We start from the raw sequence: 26,498 nt of genomic DNA on the forward strand, positions 1-26,498 counted from the left end.
TTCATAGGAGGCGATGGTGGCTCACCTATTAGGTTCCTGCATAATAAAGAGACCGCCACATCTGGCCTTGTATAGATTAATTGACTGTGTTACACAGTAACTGTTCACAATCTGCCATTGGGGGAAAAAATATGATAAAACTTTTCAGCATTTTGTTCAAAGAAAAATTCAGAAGTACGTCGAAATGTTAACCTTCACTTCAGACAAAATATCTATCAGTCTCTCACATTTCGCTTAATTTTGTTCAAAGAAAAATTCAGAAGTACGTCGAAATGTTAACCTTCACTTCAGACAAAATATCTATCAGTCTATCACATTTCGCTTAATTTTGCTCAAAGAAAAATTCAGAAGTACGTCGAAATGTTAACCTTCATTTCAGACAAAATATCTATCAGTCTCTCACATTTCGCTTAATTTTGTTCAAAGAAAAATTCAGAAGTACGTCGAAATGTTAACCTTCACTTCAGACAAAATATCTATCAGTCTCTCACATTTCGCTTAATTTTGTTCAAAGAAAAATTCAGAAGTACGTCGAAATGTTAACCTTCACTTCAGACAAAATATCTATCAGTCTCTATCATTTCGCTTACTTGCAAAGCTACGTTATTTTGAAAGCTGTGTATTAAATTTTACTTTGCAAGAATTTACAGCGCGTACGTACAGCGTGGAAATATGAAAATGAACTGCGATCTTTCTTCGCCTACGTGTTGTCAGCTCTGTAAATGTGGTGTCAATTAATCATTACACTTAGGGATATTATACCAAAACTTGTTGGCAGTGGATTAAAAGGAGAAATTGAAATTGAAAGGAGTTATTTTAAGATAGACGATCACCAAAAGCTGGGCAGTCTTCTGAATCCACTCCCGCGAAAATGCGGCGCAATTACTAAGAAGAAAAACGAAACCACTGCCAAGGAGAGTGTCAACTGCGCATAGCTCACTGCGATTGGTCAACAAGTGCGGCCCGATTCTGCGCCTCGTTGATAGAAGAGTCGAGGTAGACAGTTCTGTTGGTGCGTGTTCTCAGACAGCGGCGAGTTTACAGTGGTGATGCACGCTGTTATGAACATTATCTTACAAGCCTGGAACCCATGCTCAACCGGGCCAACGTAAATGGTTGTTTAATTAGTCGTCGTACCGTCTGCGCAAGGTTAGTTATATTCATTTAAGATTTTGATTTATTCGTGGTTTCATTCAAATATGAATTTTGATTATTACAAAATTAATAGTTTTGTGTTTTTAAATTATTCATTAGTAAATTTCATGTTTTCAAGAAAAGTTAATTTCCAAAAGATGGTGAGTGAGACAGAATCCGAAAATATGCGTATGTTTTGGGGTATATAAACATTACTTTTACCAAGAATATATATATATTTTTGACAAAAATATTTTTATTTTTCAAGAATTTCCTTTGAAAAGGGATATTGAAGGAAATTAACTTAATATAACTTATAAATAAATATCATTATTAGCGAATTTCGTGTTTTCAAGGAAGTTAATTCTTAGAAAATGGTATGACAGTGAGTGAAACAGCAAGAATCCGAAAATATACGTATGTTTACGGTATATAAACGTTATTTTTACCAAAAATATACATATATATTTCTTGAAATACAAAAATATATTTATTTTTCAAGAAGTCTTTTCCTTCGGAAACGGACATTGAATAACATTAGTTTAATACAACTTATGCAGAGTGAATTAATTAAATATCATTATTAGCGAATTCCGAGTTCTCAAGAAATAACTCTCAGAAAATAGTATGATAGTGAGTGAGAGAGCAAGAATCGTAAAATAAACCTATGTTTTGGGGTATATAAACCTTATTTTTTATTAAAAGCATACATATATTTTTGACAAAAATATTTTTATTTTTCAAGAATTCTTCTCCTTCGGAAATAGATATTAAATAAATTAGCTTGATCTAACTTATGCTGAGTGAATTAAATAAATATCATTATTAGCGAATTCCCTGTTCTCAAGAAAGTTAGTTCTCAGAAAATGGTAAGACAGTGAATGAGACAGCAAGAATCCGAAAATATACGTGTGTTTTGGAGTATATAAACGTTATTTTCACCACTGATATACGTATATTTTTGACAAAAATGTTTTTATTTTTCGAGAATTCTTAGCTTTCGGAAATGAATATTAAATAAGATAAGCTAAGTATAACTTATATTGAGTGAATTAAATAAATATCATTATTAGCGAATTTCGTGTTCTCATGAAAGTTAATTCTCAGAAAATGGTACCGACAGTGAGTGAGCACAAGAATCCGAAAAATTATACGTATGTTTTGGGGTATATAAACGTTATATTTTACCGCAAACATACAAATGTTTTTGACAAAATTATTTTTAATTTTTCAAGAATTCATACCCTTCAGAAATGGATATTGAATTATTAAGTTATACTGAGTGAATTAAAACAAAATATCATTCGTAAATAAATGTGTTAGGTGTGTTCTGAATAAGGTGTTTAAAATTAAGGATAATAATTTTAAACACCAATTTTAATACAAACTTTATAATTTTTTTGCTTTAGATAAAATCTAATTTTACTTAGGTAAGATTTAGTAAAGTTTTATCTGAAGGTCGTTTTTAATAGTCTCTGAAAACAGCATTTAACATGCATGTGAAAGCGACTATATTTTATGCACTTTAATAATCCCAAAGCTATTATAGATGTATGAAATATATCGAAACAAATTTTAATACTTTTATTTTTCTATAAACCATTTCTGGTAAGAACCTTTTACGTGAAATTTACTTTTTTTTTGGCATTACGTATTTTATTAAAACTACCTTTCTTTCATTCAGCAGAATACGCACATAACAATATAAGTATCTGAAGTAAATACAGAATCTATTCAGTAATGTAGTCAATTCGTAAGGATAATTACAACTTTTTTCTTAATTCTAAAAATTAGTTAAAACATTCGTTTGATCAATAATAAGCCTTTTGAAACATTTGTAATATTAGAAATAAAAATTTGTAAACCTCTCGTAAAACTGTAATGCACATTTCCTGACAATCTTCAAGTTATTGCTATTCTTGGTACATACGTAGTATCTCGTCGACTGTGAGTTGTTGCTATGCAGTGCTATTTAGACCCAGTTATGGATAAATGTGAAGTAACAATGAATTCATAATATCTGCACTTTTGTTTGGTTAGATTAGGCTCATTGATTAAGACAAAGTAGCTGGGAGGGCTATCTGCCTGTAGGGCAGGATGCCTTCATGCAGGGCGTTTCAAGGAAAACTGGCTCTTATTCGCGTTACACATGCAAAACACGCGAAAACTAACCATGAAGTCAGCGCGTTCTCTGAAATTCGATCCCAGCTCGAACTACCAGTGTTCAGCGACGTTACCGCTCGGCCGCCGGTGGGCCCTTGCTTTTGTTGGATGTGACTCCTATTAATTCTCGATAAGCTACCTTTTGCTTTTATGAACAAGGATATAAGTTAACTCTTTTTGTTGTATTTTTTTTTTTTTTTTTCTTGCGGTTAGAAGAAAATGATTAACCTGTGGAAACTAACGTTTTCAGAATAGCAAGCAGCGGATTCAAAGTTATGAGATCTTAACATTTAAAAAAATTGTTCATTAATGGTCACGATATGATTAGTTGAATATGCTCCACAAAATAGTAATAGTTTGGAACAATTACCTGAGAAAGTTTCTGTTTATAGCGTTCTAAGCAGAGCTTCTAGTAAACTCGCTGAGCCAAATAAACGTGTACAAATCGACGAAAGCTTTTTTAACCAACCGCGTCGAATACTAATTTTTCACTAAATAAAGAAGCGTCATTTTATTCATAATATTTCAGGAATAATCAGTAAAAATTTAGCAAGATCCCTGGCCAGATTTCAGTGTTCGATGTAGCCAACATTCACGGTTGAAGGGATAATACGTAAGTACCCTATTAATTTACTTGATATTTACCAATAAATAACAATACAGTTTACCAATTTTATATAATAATTACCTTGAAATTTACCACTTTGACATAATTATACGAATATATTGACATATATAATTGCAGCTGTATACATTTAGATATGTAGTTGTAGCCACATACGTTTTATAAATTTCGGATCACATTTTGTGCAACCACTTTCTTCATTTCGTCTCGTATCTTTAAAAAAATATTTTGAAGTAAATATTTATAAATGATAAGTAAGTACTGGTCTAAAGAATATAATGTAAATAAGAGACTAAATTAGGAATTCTGTAACTTGCCAACCCCTCTGTTGCACCGCCAAAACTTTTTGTGCAGATTTTTTTTCTATTATTTTTTAATATTTTTTCCCCTTTTATTTCTCTTCTATTTCCCAGGCGTATTCAGAAACTAAGTACCGTTAAAAAAAAAAAAAAAAAAAAAAAAAAAAAAAAAAGTAAAACAATTTTTTCGAATCCAATTTTATTTTTACATGAAAATACATGTCTTAAACTATTTTTCAACATAGTTTCCGCCAATGATCAAACACTTGTCATAGCGGGTGAGAGTTTTTGTATACAATCGTCAAAGAAACTTCCCGCCAGTTTCGATAACCACGACTCCACAGCATTTTTCGTGCATTTTTCCACAGCATTTTCAGATCCAAAGCGCTTGCCACCAAGCTCGCGCTTTATGTGCAGGAGCAAGTGATAGTCGGACGGCGCCAAGTCCGGGCTGTACGGCGGGTGATCGAACTGCTCCCAATGAAACTGTCGAATTAACGATTGAGTGACACCAGCAGTATGGGGCCGAGCATTGTCATGGAGCAACACAATTCCTTTACTGAGCATTCCTCTTCGTTTGTTTTGAATGGCACGCCTTAGTTTTGTTAAAGTCTCACAATATCGTGCCGCATTAATGGTTTCACCTCTGGGAAGAAATTCAGTAATCAAAACGCCTTTCCTATCCCAGAAGACAGTGCACATGATTTTTTGTGATGGCATTGTCACTTTGAACTTTTGTTTTTTCGGAGAATGAGTGTGTCTCCACTCCATCGATTGTTGTTTCGATTCTGGTGTGAAATGACACACCCAAGTTTCATCACCTGTCACAATTTGGTTTAAAAAGTTTTCTCCCTCATCACTGTACCGCGTGAGAAATGTCAGGGCACTACCAAGTCGCTTTGTTTTGTGAACATCAGTGAGCATTTTTGGAACCCATCGGGAACAAAGTTTGCGATAATTCAAGCGGTCAGACACAATTTCGAACAAAACAGTACGTGAAATTTGTGGAAATGCCTCTGAAAGAGTTGTCATTGTGAAGCGTCTGTTCTCATGAATTGCTTCATCAACTTTCCTTACCAAATCATCGGTGACAACAGAAGGCCGACCACTCCGAGCCTCGGCGTGGACATTTGTTCGACCTGCATTAAACATTCTTACCCACTTTCTCACCATTCCATCACTTATCGCGTATTCACCGTAAACTTCTGTCACTTAACGATAAATTTCGGCCGGTTTAACTCTTCTCGCGTTCAAAAATTTAATCACGGCACGAATCTCACAATCAGCGGGAGAACAAATTGTCTTAAACATTTTGAATGTGAACAGCAAACTGAAAATACAACATAGAGAAACCAAAATGGCGACAATTGAAAGTCAGTGAACTAGAAAGACTAGTGCGCATGCGCGGGACTCCTACCACAGCGCTGCGACGGCGCTAGAATAAAACGGTACTTAGTTTCCGAATACGCCACGTATCTCGGCCGGGGCAAATTCAAGCGATTGTTCTACCCTCTTTGAAGACAATTACTTCTTTCCACAGAATTCCTATAGAAAACGACATTTGAAATCTTGTCAACTATTTTTTTGCAATGGCAAAATTCATGCTATTTTTTATCTTAATCAAACTTTACCAAAATTTTTGGCCAATTATGTATTGCTGTGTTAAAGATAGCTTTTCTAATTAAAAAAAAAAAATGTACAAAGTACAGAAAAGTATAAAAGCGAAAAATTTTCGGATACCATATTTCTACGAATATATCCATTTTGACTGCTCTCGAATCAATTTAAACGATTTTTTCGCGTGACATCTGTACGTACGCAAAGGACCCTTTTTTACCAAAAAGGATTGTAAAATGCATTCAGAAGAGATATTTTTTCATGACGTCTGTACGTACCTACGTACATATGTACGTACGTATGTATGTATCTTGTATAACTCAAAAGCGATTAGCAGTAGAGCGTTGAAATTTTATATATACGACTACTATACAATCTAGTTGTGCACCTCCCTTATTCGTTGCAGTCAGCCGCACCAAACATATGTAAATGTATATATTCCTACTCTGTTACCCGGCTTGATGAGGTCAGTATTTTATTCTTATATGTCGGTAATTTTTATTTTAAAAGTGATTGAATTATGTTGTTCTTATGTTCCAGTTAAGACTTTTATGTCTTTAGTTAATCTGCATGCAGTCGAAATTTCAAACATTTAAAAGTGTAAATGGCGTTAGGCGTAACAAGGCCGCAATTTGTTTACATTTGAAACTCTTAGTGGAATAGTGAATTAAGTTATTTGGTGCACAAACCTTAGTCTTTTTTTTGCCCCGTGGGACCAAAAGTTAAATTATCAGTTTTGTGCAACGAAAGTTTTGTCTTCCTGCCCCTTGACCGAATTGCTTGTTTCTGCGTAAAAACTAATTTTAACTGCAAAAATTGCTTTTCTTAAGATGTTTCCTACTGTATTTGGTATTTTATTTTTTTCTGTATTACACAATTTTTAATGAAGATGTTTTGAGTTTTTATGTATTTTTGCCTTACCACAAAATGAGAACTAATTGAATGAGAAGTCTATGTCCTACCGAAATTAAAATAAATAAGTTTAAATTAAGTGCAGCGAAAATTGTGTATAATTTAATAAGCCGCCGCACAAGGTAGTAATGTGGTGTCCACATCAGATATTTTAATTAGAGGCCGGAACTGGAATATTTGGTCTCTTAAAAATTTTTGGTTCTATAACTGTTAGGTTTACGATCAGTGGTTGTGAAAATAAAGATCGCAAATTTTTTTTTATTTGATTACGGCTAAAGCAATCTGCATAAAGGGAGAAAAGCCTTCGTGAAGAACTTTATACTTCCTTGTACGAAGTAAAAAGAAAGTGTTGTAATCCCGAAAAGTTTCAGGCATCATATTTCAATATTCCAATATCCATTTTAACAGCTATCGAATGCAATTTAAAGAAGGTTTTGCGTGACATCTGTACACAAGGACAGAATAAAGGACTCTTTTCCCCCAAAAAAATTGTAAAACTAATTTAAAATGAATTCTGAAGAAAATTTTTCCTGACCTTTGTGCGTACGCACGTACGTACGTACGTGTCTCACATAACTCAACAACGAGTAACCTCAAAACGTTGAAATTTTGCATATAGGACTGCTATAACATGTAGATGTTCACCTCGTATTTTGGTTGCATTCGGCCACACCAAACGTATATAAATATATTTATATATATATCCACTCTGTTACCCGGCTCAGTGATCTCAGTTTCTTTACTCTTATATGTTTATAAATTGTACATTTTTTGCTTTAAAAATGATTGAATTATGTTGTTCTTATCTTCCGGTTAAGGTTTTTATGCCTTTATTAAATCTGTGGGCAATATTTTTAGAATTATCAACAATTTAAAAGTTCTTTAAGTGCCGCTAAGCCTAATAATTTTTTCCATGGCGGCCATTGCTTGTTTACATTTGAAACAGCAGAATAGTAGATTTGTTCCCAATGTAGAGTAAGTAAGCTTCGCAATAACAAAGATAACGCCTTCTTTTATTATTGCGAATTAATTCATGCTTAATTCATTCTGGAATTTATTCGAGAGAAAAAAATGTTTAAGATTTACTTCATAATTTTCAATAAAAACATCATGAAGTTTATCAGGTTCAATGTTTCTTCTAACCTTCTTCGGAAACATACAATGACCTGACTAGAACAGAGAGCTTACTAAAGCTATGTTCACTAATTGTAGTAAGTAGACAGGATACAGACGAAGGGTATACAAAACCCTTTATTTTTTTTTCTTTATATACAATGACTTCCGTACTTCGGAATACAATGACCCTCCACTCGGGGTCTAACTTAAAAGATATCAAAATAAAACTAAACTCTAATTTAACTTTAGAATAAGATTGGCCTTATAATAACAGGAAGCGTATGTAGCACAGAGACTGTGAACACTACAATACGTTTAATTTATCAAGAGGATTAAAACCTCTGGCCTGGAAGGCAAAGTAGCAACTGCGTAACTTCTAAGGTAAGCGGCCTGCTTCGAACTCACGGCTTCCTCTCTTCTGCTTGGCAAAAAGGCCACACTTAAATACTTGGCGTTCACCAGACAACTTTGCATAAACTCCTTCACGCTTATAATTCTGGCCGGAAGTAGAAAATAAGAAGTGATAGTAAAGATTTAAAATAAAATAAACGTTAGTAAAACTTAAGATCCTTACATACTTCCCGCCAGAGTTAATTAGTTTGAAACTGAGGTCTAAAACGACCTTGTTGAAAACTTTTAGCTCTAGAAACTAACGCGAGGCCAAACTTTTACAAACATAACTTAGCTAGAAACTAGAAAATTTTAAAAGAAAGAAATTTGTTACAATAGCAGCTCCCGGAATATACAACAATCTTTTTTCTTTTTCATCTGTACTGCATCAAAACAGGAGCTTTATTCAATTCTGGTTCCTTCCAGAGATCTGGAAGGAAAACTAGTTTAATGAAATGTTACAGAATGACATTGCAAATAACATATAGAATATACTTTTCTTAACATTCTTATTTCATTCATGACTATTTTAATTATCTCTCCCCGTGCTCTCTGACATGTGTTGTAAAAACACCAAACACGAATGTGTTTCTGTCTATGTGTTCAACACTTCCTCCTACAATCAAAACACTAACGTGTTAAAATTCAACATACGAGACCTCTTAACACACCCTAATTTCAACTCTAGACCCTGAGGTACTATTCTGAAAGTGGCTAACTCTAAAGTGTAGCGTCAGAGAGCCTAACTACATCATTCAACCTTTAACACATATTCACCATGATTTAATCTTTACAGTCACACGAATAACAAATTTTTTAACATTACTTTCACTTTTACCATATCACGTTATTTCTAAACATTCAAAATAACAGTTCACATGTATACAAGAACATATCAAGATGCCGTTAATTTTACACATTTGAAAACATACATTAGTAGTACATTGTTAACTTCTATTCTTTTCAAAGCAAGTGCCAATTCTTTCTACATTGAAATAATACTACATTTCAAAAAGTCTTTCAGACTAAAACTTCTTTCTTGTTAGAATGTTTTAAATAAAATTTATACAATAACTTTTTACAATATTTAAGTCTTTATACAACGCTATTATACATCAACTTTAGTTTTACGCGCGAGTAATTGAAAAACATAATAAGAAAATCGGTCACAACTCATTTCTCGCCCTTTTGGCGATAAAGGTAGACCTCGCATGAGGTAAAACTTCTTCAAATCTGCCACTTGCAGTAAGAATGAAAGATTAACTTAAGTTTGTAAAGTAACACAAAATTTTACTTATCTTTGTAATATTCAGACATCCTTTTCTGGGCCCAGTCTTTAAAGGTGCTGCAGACCGTAGCTTGGTTGATCCTCCTTCTTGTACGGGCTCGCCCTTCAGTGCTTTCCTCTGGAAGCTTCCGTTTTTCACCACTACGGCCACCCTTGAACATCTTCCTTCTGTCCTCTGCTTGTGGTCTTGGCCGTTTGAAGGCAGCTGGTCTTGGTGGAACCGGGAAACTTCTGTCGTGATCCTGCTTGGACCTCGTTGTTGGCCGTTCAAATTTTTCTTGTACTTTTTCCTCCGCCGCTGATGGCCCTTCCGCAGTTCGGCGACTTTTGCTGCGGAGAGTTCTGTCGGATGAGTCAATCTTCCGTTTCACAGCCGGGTTATAGTTGCCGTCCTTTCTCCCGGTCTTTTCCACATACGTCGTCCTTCTCCCTTCTTCATTCTGGGGGTGTTCGTGAACTCTGTTTTTTGGACGGTGGAACGGCTTCTTTTTCTTTGTACCTTCAATTTTTCCGCGGGGCAATTTTCTTTTCACTTGCTTCTGTCTCTCATTGGCTTGCCCTTGTACTTGTCGTTTTCCCACCTCTGGAACTTGTACCTGCGGTGTCTGCCGTACCGGATCCTGCAAAAGATCTGAAAAGATTTGCATTTTATGACGGTCATAGAATGGTTTTATCTGGTCAATGTTTGCGGAACAGGTTTCACCATTTCTTGCCTTTAATACTACAACAGCGTGAGTTATTTTTTCTATAACATATGGTCCTTCAAAGCGTGGGAAAAATTTGGCAGTTTTATCTTCTGGTGCTGAAGAAAGTGAATGCTTAATTTTTAGTACTTCATCCCCTACTTTATAAGTTACTCCCCGTCGTTTCAAGTCATAATACAATTTTTGTTTTCTTTGTGCTACTTCTGTATTCTTTTTTGCTTCTTTTATTAGTTTTTCTATATCACCCATTTTAAATTCTGGGGCTCTTTGTTGCACATAAAATAGTTTATCTAACGGTGTTATAATCTTTCTGCCTAGAAATAACTCAGCAGGAGTTTTTCCCGTTGTATCATGTTTTGCGGTCCTAAGGGCGAAAGCAAATTCATTGACATAGTTATCCCAGCTTTTATGAAAATTTTTAACATAACTACGGATAATTTTCACTATATTTCTGTTGACCCGTTCCGCTATATTTGATTGCGGCCGATACGGGACCATTTTTAAAAGACGTATGCCCAGTTTTTGGCACATGTCTTCAAATATATTACTTACAAATTGAGGACCATTATCCGATATAACTTTTAGGGGCGCCCCGTATTTTAAAATATATTTATTTAAAATAGAATCGGTAACTAATTTCGCGGAGGCTCGTTTTAAGGGAACAATTTCGGTCCATTTACTAAAATGATCAACTATAACAAGGAGATAGCGACTTTTGTTTAACTGACTTTTTGGGAAAGGGCCCAATAAATCGATACCGATTATTTCATTTGGAAATTCGGATTTAATACTATTTAGAAACCCGGCCGGGCGGAAATTAATATAATTAACGGCTTGACATGTTGGGCAGGACTGGACATACGCCCTTGTTAACTTTTGCAGTTCAGGAAAGTAGACTGCCTCGCGTACGCGTTGAGTAGTTTTTCGAATACCAGCATGAGAAGCTAAAGGGCTGTCATGGAGCTCTTGCAGGATATTTAATCTAAGACTAGCTGGGATAACAGGTCGAAATTCGTTGTTGGAATTCGTAGTTTTTGTATAAAATAATAGACCATCTATTAGTTCGTAATGGGCCGCCCTATTTCTTATCGCCACAATATCTTGGTGGCTAAAATTTTCAGGATCCTTCAAATACTCATAAATACTTCCAAACTCAGGATCCTTACCCAGTTCGGTTATTACAGTTTCTCGGGAATTTATTGTACACGCTGTCAGCATTGCAACTTTTACGGTATTACCCTGTTCGTCTAATTTAATTCGTGACAGGGCATCTGCTACGATATTTTCCTTTCCGGGGGTATGCTTGATTACCAGATTATATTCTTGCAGTATGAGTGCCCATCTTATTAACCTTGGGGATAAATTTTTTCCAGAGCACAATCTAGTTACCGCCGCATGATCAGAATATATTGTTATCGGCGCCTTTCCAAAATAGACTCGGAACTTTTGCACTGCTAACAGAACTGCAAGTGCCTCTCTCTCGGTCGCGGAATAGTTTCTTTGTGTTTGATTTAAAGTTCGGCTAAAAAATGCTACTGGCTGCTGATTTTGCGAAAGTACCGCTCCTACCGCATAATCCGAAGCATCCGCTGAAATTTCTAAATTTTCATCCTTTTCAGGAAATTTCAACACAGGGGCTTGCGTTAATGCTTGTTTTAATTTTTCGAAAGCACTATTGGCTTCGGCCGTCCACGAGAATCTTGCCTTTTTCCTTTTTAATTTTAACAATGGCTCAGCGATAGCCGCAAAATCTTTTATAAAGGACCTATAATATGAACAAAGTCCTAGAAAAGAAGAGAGCTTCTTTGCCGTGTTTGGAGTCGGATACTTTTGTACAGCGATTATTTTTGATTCATCTGTCTCGATCCCTTTTTGCGATATTTTGTAACCTAAATATTTTAATTCAGGGGCTGCAAATTTGCATTTTTCGACATTAACTTTTAGACCGGCCTCATTTAATAAAGAAAACACCTGTCTTAAATCCTGTACATGTTGGTCTAGATTATCACTAGTAATAATGATATCGTCTAAATAGATAAATGTGGACTTTCCGAGAACAGGTCTTAACACAATGTCCATGCATCGCTGAAATGTTGCTGGGGCGCCTGAAAGGCCAAACGGCATTCGCAAAAATGCATAAGTGCCAGACTTGGTTATAAAAGCAGTCTTAGGCACGTCCTCAGGCCTGATCCCTATTTGAAAATAACCATTCGTTAAGTCTAAAGTTGTCATAAATTTGGTTGATTTTATGTTCCTTAAAATTTCTTCTATAATCGGTAACGGATATACCGGATATTTCGTTATGGAATTTAATTTACGGTAATCAATAGCGAATCTCCACCTTTTTGGATGCTCCAAAGGATAATCATTATTTTTCTTACATAAAACCACCGGACTAGCATAACTACTTGAGATAGGCGTTACGATCTTTTTACGTAGCATATCGGTAATATGCCATTCTATAATTTTTTCCTTATTCTTATCATACCGGTATGGTTTTTGACGAACCGGCAATGCATCTCCGGTGTCAATACTATGGTTAGTAACCTGGGTAAATCCTGGAATATCACTAAATAAGGAAGCAAATTCACTTACCACTTGTCGGATTCTATCTTGCTCGTCATTAGGCAGGTGGTCGAGATTTACCCTTGGCGGTTCAACCTTTTCTACACGCACTGGTTTCATCGTCAGCTTAAGAGACGCTTCATTAAAATCCAGTGTAGCTTGTGCGTCTGAAAGAAAGTCTATTCCTAGTATTAAGTGTGCTTGCAAATTCTTTACTATAAAAAACATCACCTTTACTTGTTCGTCCTTGATACGGATGTACAAAGGTACTTTACCTACGCACTTACATTGTTCTCCTTGCGCCGCTAATACTGTTGTATTATCCGCATTATATATGCGGTATTTGCGAAAATACTTTCTAAAAAAGACTTCTGCCACACAGGAACACTGCGCGCCGGTATCCAGGAGTGCGGTGGCCGGGATATTATTTACCAAGACTTCAATCTTCGGAAGAGTTAAATTTTTCACCATTACTGTATTTAACTTGTAGGAAGAGGGGTTTTCGTGGCCTTCGGATTTCCGCACCCTCTCGTCAGCAGAAATCCGTTTTAGTTTAAATTATTTTTTCTTTCGGTGCTTTCCTTCTTTCTCCACTGGCCTTGAGACTTTTTTCCTGGGTTGCTATTGAACTGTCGACGTTCGCCGGCTGTTTTTGAATGCTCGGGTTTCCTTGCCCACTGATTCGCTTTTTCTCCGTAGCCATGTGCTTGAGTTTGCTGTAGTCTTGGCGTACCAAATTGGTTTCGCTGTTGATATTGGCGTCTTCTTTCGACGTCCGCCGTTCTTCTACTTTCAAACTGGATTGCTAGCTCAAATAATTTTTCCAGTGTAGTCGGATTTCTCAATTCAATAAAGTCTTGCACTTGGGGTAGTAACCTCGGCAAAATCACTTGAATTATTTCAGGATCCGGACGGTTTCCATACAAGAGCTTGAAAACGTGAATTTTTCTTAAAATAAAGCTCGAGAGGTTTTCGATTCTTTGTTGATATATACTGAAAAGTTCTGTTTCTAATTTCGCACGATCCCTTACAACAGGGAAGGCTTTTAGTAGGGCAGTCTTGAAATTTTCGTAGGTATAGGTGGGACTTCCTGCTTGACCCAAGAGACTTCTGCCGATACATTTGAACCAGTTAAGCGCTTGGCCCCTCAAAGCGCTGGTAGCTAAGGTAACTTTTTGAAACTCGTGCACGGGGTAGAGCATGAAGTGGTCATCCAATTTTTCCAAAAAACTGGTTACCTGTGAGTTTCCATTAAACGTTGCTTCTGGTTTCATCGAAGCGCGCATGGTCTGGACAATATACCCAAATCCTTCCAGGGCGGCAGCTGGCATTTCTGGATTCTGAGCTGTTTCTGCAGGCAGCACAGGTTCTTCTTGAAACTCGGCCATGGTTATTCTTCGTCGGGCGCCACTATCAGGTTCAATGTTTCTTCTAACCTTCTTCGGAAACATACAATGACCTGACTAGAACAGAGAGCTTACTAAAGCTATGTTCACTAATTGTAGTAAGTAGACAGGATACAGACGAAGGGTATACAAAACCCTTTATTTTTTTTTCTTTATATACAATGACTTCCGTACTTCGGAATACAATGACCCTCCACTCGGGGTCTAACTTAAAAGATATCAAAATAAAACTAAACTCTAATTTAACTTTAGAATAAGATTGGCCTTATAATAACAGGAAGCGTATGTAGCACAGAGACTGTGAACACTACAATACGTTTAATTTATCAAGAGGATTAAAACCTCTGGCCTGGAAGGCAAAGTAGCAACTGCGTAACTTCTAAGGTAAGCGGCCTGCTTCGAACTCACGGCTTCCTCTCTTCTGCTTGGCAAAAAGGCCACACTTAAATACTTGGCGTTCGCCAGACAACTTTGCATAAACTCCTTCACGCTTATAATTCTGGCCGGAAGTAGAAAATAAGAAGTGATAGTAAAGATTTAAAATAAAATAAACGTTAGTAAAACTTAAGATCCTTACAAGTTTAATGTATTTTTGGCCTTGTGGCGAAGTGAGAACTAAATTAATTGAATGAGAAATATTGAATCGTCTGTAAAAAAAACTTTTTTGTTTGTTTTTTTGTTCTTTGCTTAATTTTTTTGTACATCATTTTGATTTATTATAGTATTTGAATAGAACATGTGGCAACGATTAGATAATTCTAAGACGATATAAATTTTGTGCATTCTGAGTTAAAAAATGAATGAAATGTAACATTTTTAAGTGAACCTAGGGCCAGAGTGTCGCTATGGTAAACAAATATAGTGAATTTTAAAGAGTGCATTTATTTTATTGTCGTTTATGCGCTATCGACGAAGTAGATTTAATGCAATCCAATAAGTTTAAATGAAATGCAAGAAAACATGGGTATAATTTAATATTCCGTACAAGGAAGTCATGTGGTGCAGATATAAGATTTTTTTTCTATGGGAAACCGCCTTGCATCCACACTACACCTAAGGAAAGCCATGAAAATCTGCATACAACCATTCCGTTTATCTGAAGTCGAAATCAGATCGAATTACTAGTGGTCACCGACTTTACTGCTCACCCGCTGGTGGAAAAATTGATTTTTTTTTCTGGTTTTCAGTCGTACAGTTATTTTAAGATCAACAAGATATGTTGATAACGGTTTAACCTTATATTTAAAAATATCAAGTTAAAAGCTACAACTATTTTCAGACATAAAATTAGAAGTACATATATTTGTAGATAATGCATTATATCTTTTAGAGGTATGTATGTTTATTTTTGATAAACATTTGACTGAAACTCCAAAATTAATCCCTGATTAAATCCCTGATTAAATTTGTTTCTCAGTTTTCTTTTATATCTTTGTTACATTATTCTTTCATCTTTTTTTGATTATCAAATCGGTACTTTTTTCTTTATTTCGTAAGTTTTAAAAGACACGTGAAGCTTTAAAATTTATGCCACATTTATCTTGCATTATGGTGTTTGTATTATACTCGTACAATATTTGTAATATTCACATTTCGCTAAATATGTCCTTTTTAACATCACACATATTATTAATTCAAAAACATTACGTTAAGATAATTATTTAAAACTTTCTTTTAATTAACGGTATTTGCTTGTTAAATTCTGCGTATATAAACATAAAATCGTCTGCGTCGTTCGACGTAAAAACTATATTTTTCAAAGTACAGAAATAACAGAATTTCTGGCTAGGAATTCTAACTTAAATGTCTTAAACAGCTAAGTGCGTTTTAAGGATTCTTGTACATTTCAATGCATTTTAGGAAAAAACAAGATTACTTTTGAATCCTCAAATATATGGGGGAATACTCTAAAGTTCCAATATTTGCACCATCTGTTATCGGTATTTATATAAGAAAATATTAAATTTTAATGTACTTATAGACATTTTTTCTTCGTATTCGATCGCGAAGTGGGAGTTGAAATATGTTAAATTCTTAAAACTTTTATTGCGAAAGGGGTTTAGTGGAAGAGAAAATATAATAATGCAGTAGGAAAAAAAAAGGGATTAAAGAATTTAAAAAAAAAATCTCCTTTTTGGGCGGGAAAGTATTCTTGTAAATTGTTTGTTAGAAATTTATTGATGTTTTTATGATTGAAAATAAATATTTCTCTAACATTCCCTAATAGATACCTGTTTAATTTGGATTAATTGGGATTTGAATTCATATTGTTTAAAACATCTACTTAAAATCGAAACAACGAAACCGTAACTATAAGATATAAGTTCCAATCTGCTATCCGGTCTAGGGTTGATATCTGACACAAGATGTGATCTGTTTTAAATTGAACACTGGTGACGTACTGCATTTGATGATGATGATGATGTCGTGTCTATGCCAAAGTGCAATTATATAGCTTTGAAGCTGTCAAAGACAGCTTTTGCAACCTCGGCAGCTCTATCAGTATAAAGTAGGTCCACTGGTTCTTCAATGCCGATGTTAAACAGTCTGTCCTGGATTGCTGGGCAGCTGAAGATGTGATGGCGAGACAGTGGGATGTCATCTGGGCAATGAGGACAAATGTTGGTGTAACTACGCTGTCCGTCTGCAGAAATCCTCATTCCTTTTAAGTCATTTGTCCTAAGTCTGGTTATGATAGTCGACATGGCTCTGTCACAGTTCAAGTCCGGGATGGAGTGTCCTTTAACTTGACCGATTAGTCTTTGGCTGGCAACTGCATTGGCATCAACGAGGGTTAGGCAGTTGGATGGCTGAGGAGAATCACGGGATACCTTTGCAAGCTCATCGGCCTTCTCATTATCAAAATTATTTACATGAGCCGGTATCCATTGTAGGATGCAGGATCTTTGGGCAGCAATGATTTTGTTTGTGAGCTCAATGATCTGTTGACTGAGTTGACATTTGCCCTTCTGGATCGCTTGCAATGCTGATCTGCAGCCAGAAAAGATTATGATGCCCTTGGAACTCTGGTTTTCTTTAGAAAGATAAATCTCCAGAGCATTTTTGATGGCGACGAGCTCGCATGTATAGTTGGAGGCGACCTTCCCAACAGGAATACTGTGGAATTTCTGCACTCCGTCTAGTCCGATGAAAAACGTACTGCATTTAAATCACTGAAAAGGGATCCGTGTTATTACGGTTGCTGGTCTTGCGACTAAGAATGATAGTTCTTTATTTTTCGACATTTTCCCTGCGTATGACGTTAAAGCGCTTGCTTTCCTTAACGTTAAATCTGTAACGCGTGTATTTTCTTCGTTGTCTAAGCTCTTTTTTTTTTGTGTGTAAGTAGTATAAAAATATTTCTGTGAATTATTATTTGGATATTTGCATATATTCTGTAAAACGTTTCTGTGTTTCTGGCACAGTATGTGATTCTAATAAATTTGTGTAAATAATCCTATAATTTAAACAGAGCAACGATTTAATTCATGATATACTATTCACTTGTATATACTGGCAAACACCGTAGGTATCATAAAGCATATGCTATGCCAAAACCAACAAGCTCTATAATGAACATAACCTCTTGCATTGTAAATAATCTGTAATAGTGTGATAATGCTACGTCCTAAGAACATAAATTCTTTCATTGTAAATAATCTGTAATAGTATGATAATGCTATGTCCTATGAACATAATTTCTTGCATTGTAAATAATCTGTAATAGTATGATAATGCTATGTCCTATGTGTTGAAGTATGTTGTAACAGTATGTGGTGATATGTCCTATACGTTGTTAGTGCTATGTCCTATGTTTACTGTAATCAGGTCCCCTGTGGAAGGAGCGGTGCCAAAACCAACAAGCTCTATAATGAGCATAACCTCTTGCACTGTAAATAATATGTAACAATATGTTAATGCTATGTCCTATGTGTCGAAGTATGTTGTAACAGTATGATGTGCTATGTCTTATTTGTTGTTAATACTATGTCCTATGTATACCATAATCAGGTCCCCTGTGGAAGGGGCGGTACGCTAGAGAGGTAGTGCATGGGGGCTATACCATTTTTGTCAATGGCGATGGCGTGGTGTCCCCTGTACTTGTTCTTGTCCTGTCTGTATATACTGGCAAGCCGAGAGTCTTCTCGAAAGTTTTGTTTGGAAAAGGGTGGGAGATCTTTGGATCAGTCCATTGGGATTTTTCTTCATCCAAATTGAGAGAAAACTTCTCCATTCTCTCTGATATCAAATCTATGGTGCACCCTGGGCAAAGTTATTGATGAGATGAAATGGTTAAACGACAGATGGCTGTCTTGGTCATTCTCGAGGAAATCATTAAGTTGCAAGTGTCTGACAATTTGAAAACAACATATCTGTTGTCAGAAAAGAAAATAATTAAAACGGCTGTCACCAACATATGAGAAGAAAAAGTATAAAATGTTAACGTACTTTTCCTATTATTATTATTTACGTGTTCCGTCCTAAGGCACTACACAGAAGCCTTCGTGGCTTCTACGTAACGTTACGTACGTAACTACGTGCCTTCGTGGCAGTAGTAAGGATGCATTCGTGGAGGACTTTCTGAAGGAAGCTGGCTCCTATTAACACGTTACACATGGGGAAAACCGCGAAAATGCCCATGCAGCCAGCACGTTCACTGGATTCGAACCTGGGACCGAACTACCAGTGTTCAGGGACTTTACCACTCGGCCATTGGTCGGCCAACGAAACGTATCCAAGCTCATTTTTTTAATCTCACGTTTTTGTAGTTATTATTGACCTCTATTTCGTAATCCACAAAAATTTTGCAATCATTTTTGTATATTTTGCCTTAATCATGTGAAAAGTATTGATTATATTGGAGATTGACGGAAGTTCATTATTATTACATGGCATTCTTGCTTTCTGAACCCTCATTATTGCATGTTAATTTCGGCATTTTGATAATGTAAATACAAGTAAATTTCTCTTAGATAGTTCTGCACGAAGGCATCTTCCTCCTAAAGCCGTTTACCTTGTGTGCTTTGATGTAGACAGTCAAAAGTGAAATATTCCAAGCCTCTTTTGCAATATTTTAACACACATCAGGTATAGATGCTGTATTTTTCTTTGCTTCGTCAATTAATTTTCAGCCATATATCTGGAATAAGATTTTTAGGTACTTTTCCGTTTCGCCGGCGCAAATCTCGCCAAGCAGACTTTATTGGCGACAACATACAGTATACACATAAAAAATATTAAAAATTGTTAGTTCTAAGAATTCTTTTAAAAAAGAAGGCATAAACATTTTAATATCGCTTAAAATTTTATAAAAAGCCAATAAATAAAGACAATAAATTTGTAAAAAGACATTAATTTAAGAATTTACTATGCTTTCATGGTTGAACATCCTGATTCCTGAAAAGGGATTTGAATCCCGAAGGACTATTAGTTTCGTTTTGGCATTTTGCGTCGGACTCATAAATGTCGGTTCACTTTTCAAACTGTTGCCACAAAATGTTAGTCCTGCATTATATTTGAAGAAATTAAATAATGAAAAATCTGCATAAATGTATGTATATTTCTCGTATTGTGATAAAACAACGGTACATAGAGTCATCGAATTTTGAATAACGTAATCCTCCAACGAATATGAGCATGTGGAAGACCAAATTTGAAATTTGAAATTTGTTTTATGATCGATTTCCTATTTTTTAAAACTTTGACGAATTTTTGATTAACAAACTCAAGGATTTCAAAGCGAGCAATGGCAACGTTGTGCAGAAAAAACATTTTTATCTCCAGCGCGTGAGTCTCTGTATCGGATATTCTAAAGATATGCTCGTTTTAAAACTATTTTGCGATATTGCTGTTGCACTGGATCTTATGGTTTAAGTGCGAGGAACATGAAATTTAATAAAGAAAGGTAACACACAAAATGTTAAAAAACGCCCCTTTGGACGTAATTTAAAATCTGAAACATTTCAGATTTTTTTTTTTTTTTTTTTAATGCAGTATCATGTTTAGGTAGTGCCTATACATATATTTGAAGAACTTCAACTTTATCCTTGTTACGTTTCGAGTGTTATAAAATATGAAATCTATAATAAAACAAATTCCAAATTCCACATTAGAGCTTCCAGATGTCCATATTCGGTGGAGGAATACGTTATTCAAAATTTGATGGATCTAGGTACCGCTATTTTTATCCCAATGCAAGACACATACATACATCTATGCAGAGTCTTCATTATTTAATTTTAAATGTAACTCAAGGAGATAATATTTGGGGGCAACAATTTGAAAAGTGAAACGGACATTTAACGTTTTCACCACAAAATGCCAAAACGAAATTAATAGCCCTTCTGGACTAACGTTCTTTGGGCTAGAAATAAAAAGGAAAATAAAAAATTATCACGTCATGGCAAAAATTACGAAATGTTATCCATAATGTTCAATGAAATTGCACAAATGTACACACACACACACACACACACACACACAATTACCACACCCAAAAAACCTCCAAAAAAAAGAAGACAGACTGAGAAACTTCTAGTAATTCGTTTTTTTTGCATTGTGAAGAAAATGAGGCTAATACATACTTTTACGAAATGTACAGGCGCGGTGTGATAGCTTCCCCGCAAAGCAGTTTTAAGGTTGCCATAAAATGACAAAAGAGTGCAGGTTGCCACATTTGGCGAGGAATCGCCCATTTGGCGACAAAATCAGCGATATACCATGGGCGGATGGAGAACCTTTTGGAACGAATTCTTACCAGTTTAACCCAGAATGTTCCCGAACACAAACCAAAAGCTATATAAACCCTGCTGTTCCGCAGTCAGTTAGTATGTGCCTCGTCGAGAGGGCGAGTCAAAGTGCCTCGTCGAGAGGGCGGGTGAGAGAGCCTCGTCGAGTGCGAGATAGTTAGTATCGAATTGTTGTCTCGTTTAGCGAGTCAATCCCTGCAGAGTCGATCGAGTTGACAGCCGGGCAGAGAGTGCCGAGTGGGTCGTCGAGTGCACCGAAAGAGTCTCGTAGTGTATCGCGGTTAGTGCATCGTCGAGAGAGCGTGTTGAGCTCCGGGAATGACTGAACCGAGAGTCGAGAGCTGTGCTCTGTGTGTCGCCGAGTGCATCGCGAATTGTAGCTTGGAGAGTCTCGAGAGTACGTGGAGTTCCGAGAACGCTCGCGCAGTGTCTGGAGCTGTACTCTGGTGCTTTGCAGTGAAGCTGTCTCCACCGTGATAGCTTCATAACCTGAAAGCTGTGTCGCTGATTGTGTCAGCGTCTTGTGTTGTTTATAACAGTTCGACGAATGTGAACAAGGTTTTGGACCTGTCCTGTTTAATACCGGCCAATAAAGTGTGTTTCGATACTTCATCAAGTTACGTCGTTATTCACTCCAAATCTACGAACCCCGTACGAACGTGAAGGAAGAAAATAATGTAACAACTGGTGTCAGAAAAAGGAAAAAAAATGCAACAATACCAATATGCCATTTACCTGGTTAACTAGCATTTTTCACCGAAACGAAAGAAAAAATAAGGGTACAAGTCAATTCAAGGTTTGGTTTAATTCTCGATATGTAGTTTGATCTTCACTTTTATGCTGTTACTAGTCTCACTTGTCTGACAAAGGCTAGCACAAGCCTACTACATTCATCGTGACATCTTATATACATATATGCGGCTTAAGTGTCTGTTAGTCACCGATAGTTTTTTGGTTGCTTGCGTAACTGTACTAGCCAATGGGATGAAGTTGCCACGGCATTCAAGTAGTTCATATAACATACATGCAGTTATCATTGTTTTAATTAAATTATCATGGTATTTAAGAACATTTAAATATTTTTAATTCATACAATTGTTGCTTATTATGCATGTAACTATATTTACACATGAATTACCTAAAAACTTGCAAAGGTTGATAAATTAAAGGAGACGAAACCAACTAACGAAATGTGCGTAGTACATCTCATCAGGTAGGTTTACTCAAACTCCTATGCTAAATATCCTTTCGGGTAAAGAGTTTAAAATTTTGCCCGATTTTATTCCGACATTGTATTTTAAACTGAATTTTCAGCTGAACGCAAACTGAGCGTGTCAGGGGGAACGTGAACATTTGTTTGCATTAGTACTCATCTCTTTTTGAAATGGTTTACAATTGAACGCAAGAGTTCGTGAGTTCCTGTTCAAGAGTTCGTAAAAGAACGATCGTAAAATTAAAAATAATGGATGGTCCTCTGCAAGGCGAGCTTAAAAATGATGGAAAGATCTACACAAGAAATGTTGTGTACAAAGAAATCTTTGACGTGTGAATTAACATTTTATTATTTAAATCACCTTTATCTATTGAGCTAGCAGTGGCTCTTAAGAAATGTACCGCCAGTGGTTTCCTTCATTGCAATCTACTTAAAGCAATTAAGCAAGTAGAAGGGGGAAACTCCGTGGGGCAGTTAGCAAAGGGGCGTCCTCGCCTCCTGCCCTGGGTAATTCAGTTTGAATTAGAAGACACCTTTGCACAAATCATTTTAATTACAATTTATAATATTGTGGCGTTTTTCTTTCTTCTGACACCAGTTGTTACGTTATTTTCTTTCTTCACGTTCGTACGGGATTTGTAGAATTTCGTGTGGATTTGGAGTGAATAACGACGACACTGGATGAAGTATCGAAACACACTTTATTTACACTGACTGCGGACCAGCAGGGTTTATATAGCTTTCGGCTTGTGTTCGAGAACATTCTGGGCTAAACCGGTAAGAATTCGTTCCAGAAGGTTCTCCAACCGTCCATGGTATATAGCCAATTTTGTCGCCAAATGGGCGATTTCTCGCCAAATGGGCGATTTCTCGCCAAATGTGGCAACATGCCTTCACCTCCCATTTTATGGCAACCCTAAAACTGCTTTGCAGAGAAACTATCTTACCGCGCCTGAAAATTTCGTAACAATATTTAGAACAACGGTCATTTCGTATGACCGCCAGGACAGCTCGAAAACGCTTTTACAGTCGTCGAAGATCTACTATAAACACGCTGACGTAATCAGCGACACAGCCTGTAGGATATCAGGCTATCACGGTGGAGACAATTTCCTGGAAAGCACCCGACTTTGCTTTCCGGCGTACAGCTTCTGACTCTGCTTGGTCGTTCTCGGAACTCCGCGTACTCTCGAGACTCTCCACGCTACAACTCGCAGTGCACTTGATGACACACGAGCACAGCTCCCGACTCTTCGGTTCAGTCTTTCCCGGAGCTCAACACGCTCTGTCGACGATGCACTAACCGCGATACACTAACAGACTCTTTCGGTGCACTCAACGACCCACTCGGCACTCCCTGCCCGGCTGTCAACTCGATCGACTTCACCGGGATTGACTCGCTAGACGCGACACACTCTCAATACTACTCTCTCTCACTCTATGCGAGGCACACACACACACTATCTGACTGCAGACCAGCAGGGTTTATATAGCTTTCGGCTTGTGTTCGAGAACATTCTGGGCTAAACCGGTAAGAATTCGTTCCAGAAGGTTCTCCAACCGTCCATGGTATATAGCCAATTTTGTCGCCAAATGGGCGATTTCTCGCCAAATGTGGCAACCTTGCCTTCACCTCTCATTTTATGGTGACCCTAAAACTGCTTTGCGGAGAAACTATCTTACCGCGCCTGTACATTTCGTAACAATATTTAGAACAACGGTCATTTCGTACGACCGCCAGACTTTCTAGTAGAGGTATATGCGCCAAGAGCGTTGAACACCATACAGTTGACAGCCCGACTTTAGCCACGATCTCGCTTTAACTCAGTTACGAGCTCCGCGCCCAGTTTTCAGAGAGGTCTTAGAAAGTTTCATGGGAATCGTTCAATGCACCTCTTTTTAGTAAACAGATATGTCGGCGAGTTTCGCTTTCATGTAACGATGCAGATTTCTCGAGAACCGTATGGGGATAACGGCAGCTGAACATGCTTTTCTTCTGCTTGACAAAGACGTGTACCACTTCAACGCCCCATCCTGGCACACTCGTTCCATTAGAAAATCTATTTGTTTTGATCTCCTCTATCTGCTTTTATGTTTTTGGCCGATATTTTCTGAACACCCTGTACATAAACATATCCTGTGGTAGTTTTAGCTCTAATTTAGTTATTATTTTGTCTTATTTATTATTCCACCTTCTACTTCACTGAATGAGAACTGTTTGAATAAGCAGCTTTATCTTTACCTCTTCCAAACCCCAAAACTAGTTCCATAAATACATTCTTCTCCTTAAACGTTCCGAAATGCAGCTGAACTTCTTTCCATTGTAGTGAATCTTCTTCAAATGAAACATTTTTCAGCAACTTTATTCGCAATCTACTGCAGGCATTCTAGCTTTAGATTTCTTGATTAAACATTGCTAAGTTTGTCATTAGACTTCGTTTACATCATTTTTATTTTCGTTTTCACCGTTTTTATTTTCCTTGGGGCATTTACTTCCGCGTTTGCAGTTCCTGACTTTTTACAGATTTCTCGCTGCAGGGTTTTCCAAGCTTCTTTCTATGTAGCATGCAGTGTTTTGTGAAACACTTTGGAGGTTGTATTTTTTATGCTATGTTGGTTTTTATGTTCTGTTCCTTCTTAACTTAGATTTTTTTCGATCTTCTAAATACTTATCAAATTCGAATTTTTTTGTTTAATCCTGTAATTTCTTATCTCTGACGCTTCTAATTTATTTTACCATTTCTAACTCATGCACGATTTTCTTAGCTGTAACTTTACATTGATATGCTGTGATCCATAATTATTCTCATGATTAATTTTTGTTTGAAAATCTTCTAATTCTTATCCATATTTGGATGTGTTACTATTTGGTCATTACATGTTTGAAGTATGTATTTGTATTAGTATGTTTGTTTAATTCATTTTTATTTCGTTGTTATATAGAGATTGGCTGTTAATGCATAGAAAGGTAAAATATTCTAATATTTCATTTTTAATTGGATTCCAGTTAAAATTATCTAACCGTTAAATACAACATCTCGGATTTTTGTAGTTTCTTCTAATTGTGAGATTGTTAGTTCTATACACCTTTCCTTATATGTTGTATTTCTTGTTAGATATATAAACTGAAGCTTCATTTTCAAACCGTATATGATCGCTACATAAACTTCTAGAAGGGCTTTTAAAGAGAACCAAATGGCCCTACAGTTATTACATTTCCTTTCTAATTCGAATCCTTAACAAGTATTGCATTTTCACATCATTTTGTGAACAATTCAGATATATGAAATAGATTAATTTCTAACATCCGCTTAGTAACTTTGCATGCATGGCATTTTGCACTTCCTCATCTGTTGAGCCTCTCTTCCTCCATAATAGAATCTTCATTTCAGGAAACGCCAGAAAATCACATTTCCTAAGTCTAGACTTGTATGACATATATTCTAATGCTGAATATCGATTTCAACCATTGCTACTTATGCCTCAACAGGCAGTATAGTGCCAGGAATTGCCCTGGTACAAACCTTTATTTCAGCAGAAAATTCGATCTTATTTAGCAGAGTTTATGTAAAGGCAGAAATGGCAGGGGAGTTAATTAATCTAATGCGACTTTTAATGCGTTTATCAAATAAAATTTATAAGGTATTTCTCCCACTTCTCTATCGTGCCTTCGTGGTGTAGTGATTCTGCATAATGAGCCGGCATTTCAGAGGTCCGTGGTTCGATTCCCGGCGAAAGCGTTTCCTATTTTTCATCTTTTCTGCCTCTAAAAAAATCCTAATGACTCTACAAATTTGCTAAAAATAAAATTTTAAAAGAAAAAATCTGAAAGCTTTTAGATTTTATATTATGCCTCAAGGGTCGTTTTCTAAACGTTTTGTGTGAAAATATTTAAAAGAGCATATTGGCCCACCAGCGACCAAGCGGTAAAGTCGCTGAACACTGGTAGTTCGGTCCGAGGTTCGAATCCCGCGAACGAGCAGGCTGCATGGGTGTTTTCGTGGTTTTCCCCATGTGTAACGTGTATACGAGCCAGTTTCCCTTAGAACGTCCCCCACGAAGGCATCGCTCCCCTTAGGCAGATAGCCCTAGTGTGCTTTGTCATATTTAAATACACCAAAAGAGCATATCTTTAGAATTTCTGATACAGTCTCGCGCGTTGAAGATAATTTTTGTTTCCCCCGTACAGTGTTGCCACTGTTCGCTTTGATATCGTTGAGTTTCTTAATCGAAAATTAATAAATGCTTTACAAAATATGAAATCGATAGTAAAACAAATTCCAAATTTGGGCTTCCAGATGCCTATATTCGAGTGGA

The 26,498-nt window shown here is 36.4% G+C and overlaps 1 protein-coding gene across 1 annotated transcript in view; it reads left to right on the top strand.

Annotated features, from left to right (window-relative positions):
* Positions 1–1,023: 1,023 nt before the first annotated feature.
* Positions 1,024–26,498, top strand: part of LOC118183029 (allatostatin-A receptor-like) — an 888,863-nt gene continuing 863,388 nt past the window's right edge. Inside the window, exon 1 of the mRNA XM_085824290.1 lies at positions 1,024–1,149. The gene's annotated coding sequence lies outside the window, so the exon portion shown is untranslated. The remainder of the gene's footprint in view (positions 1,150–26,498) is intronic.

This window comes from Stegodyphus dumicola, chromosome 9, assembly GCF_044657685.1.
Source record: "Stegodyphus dumicola isolate Sdum_Otavi_A_Nest chromosome 9, ASM4465768v1".
Classification (NCBI taxonomy): Eukaryota; Metazoa; Arthropoda; class Arachnida; order Araneae; family Eresidae; genus Stegodyphus; species Stegodyphus dumicola.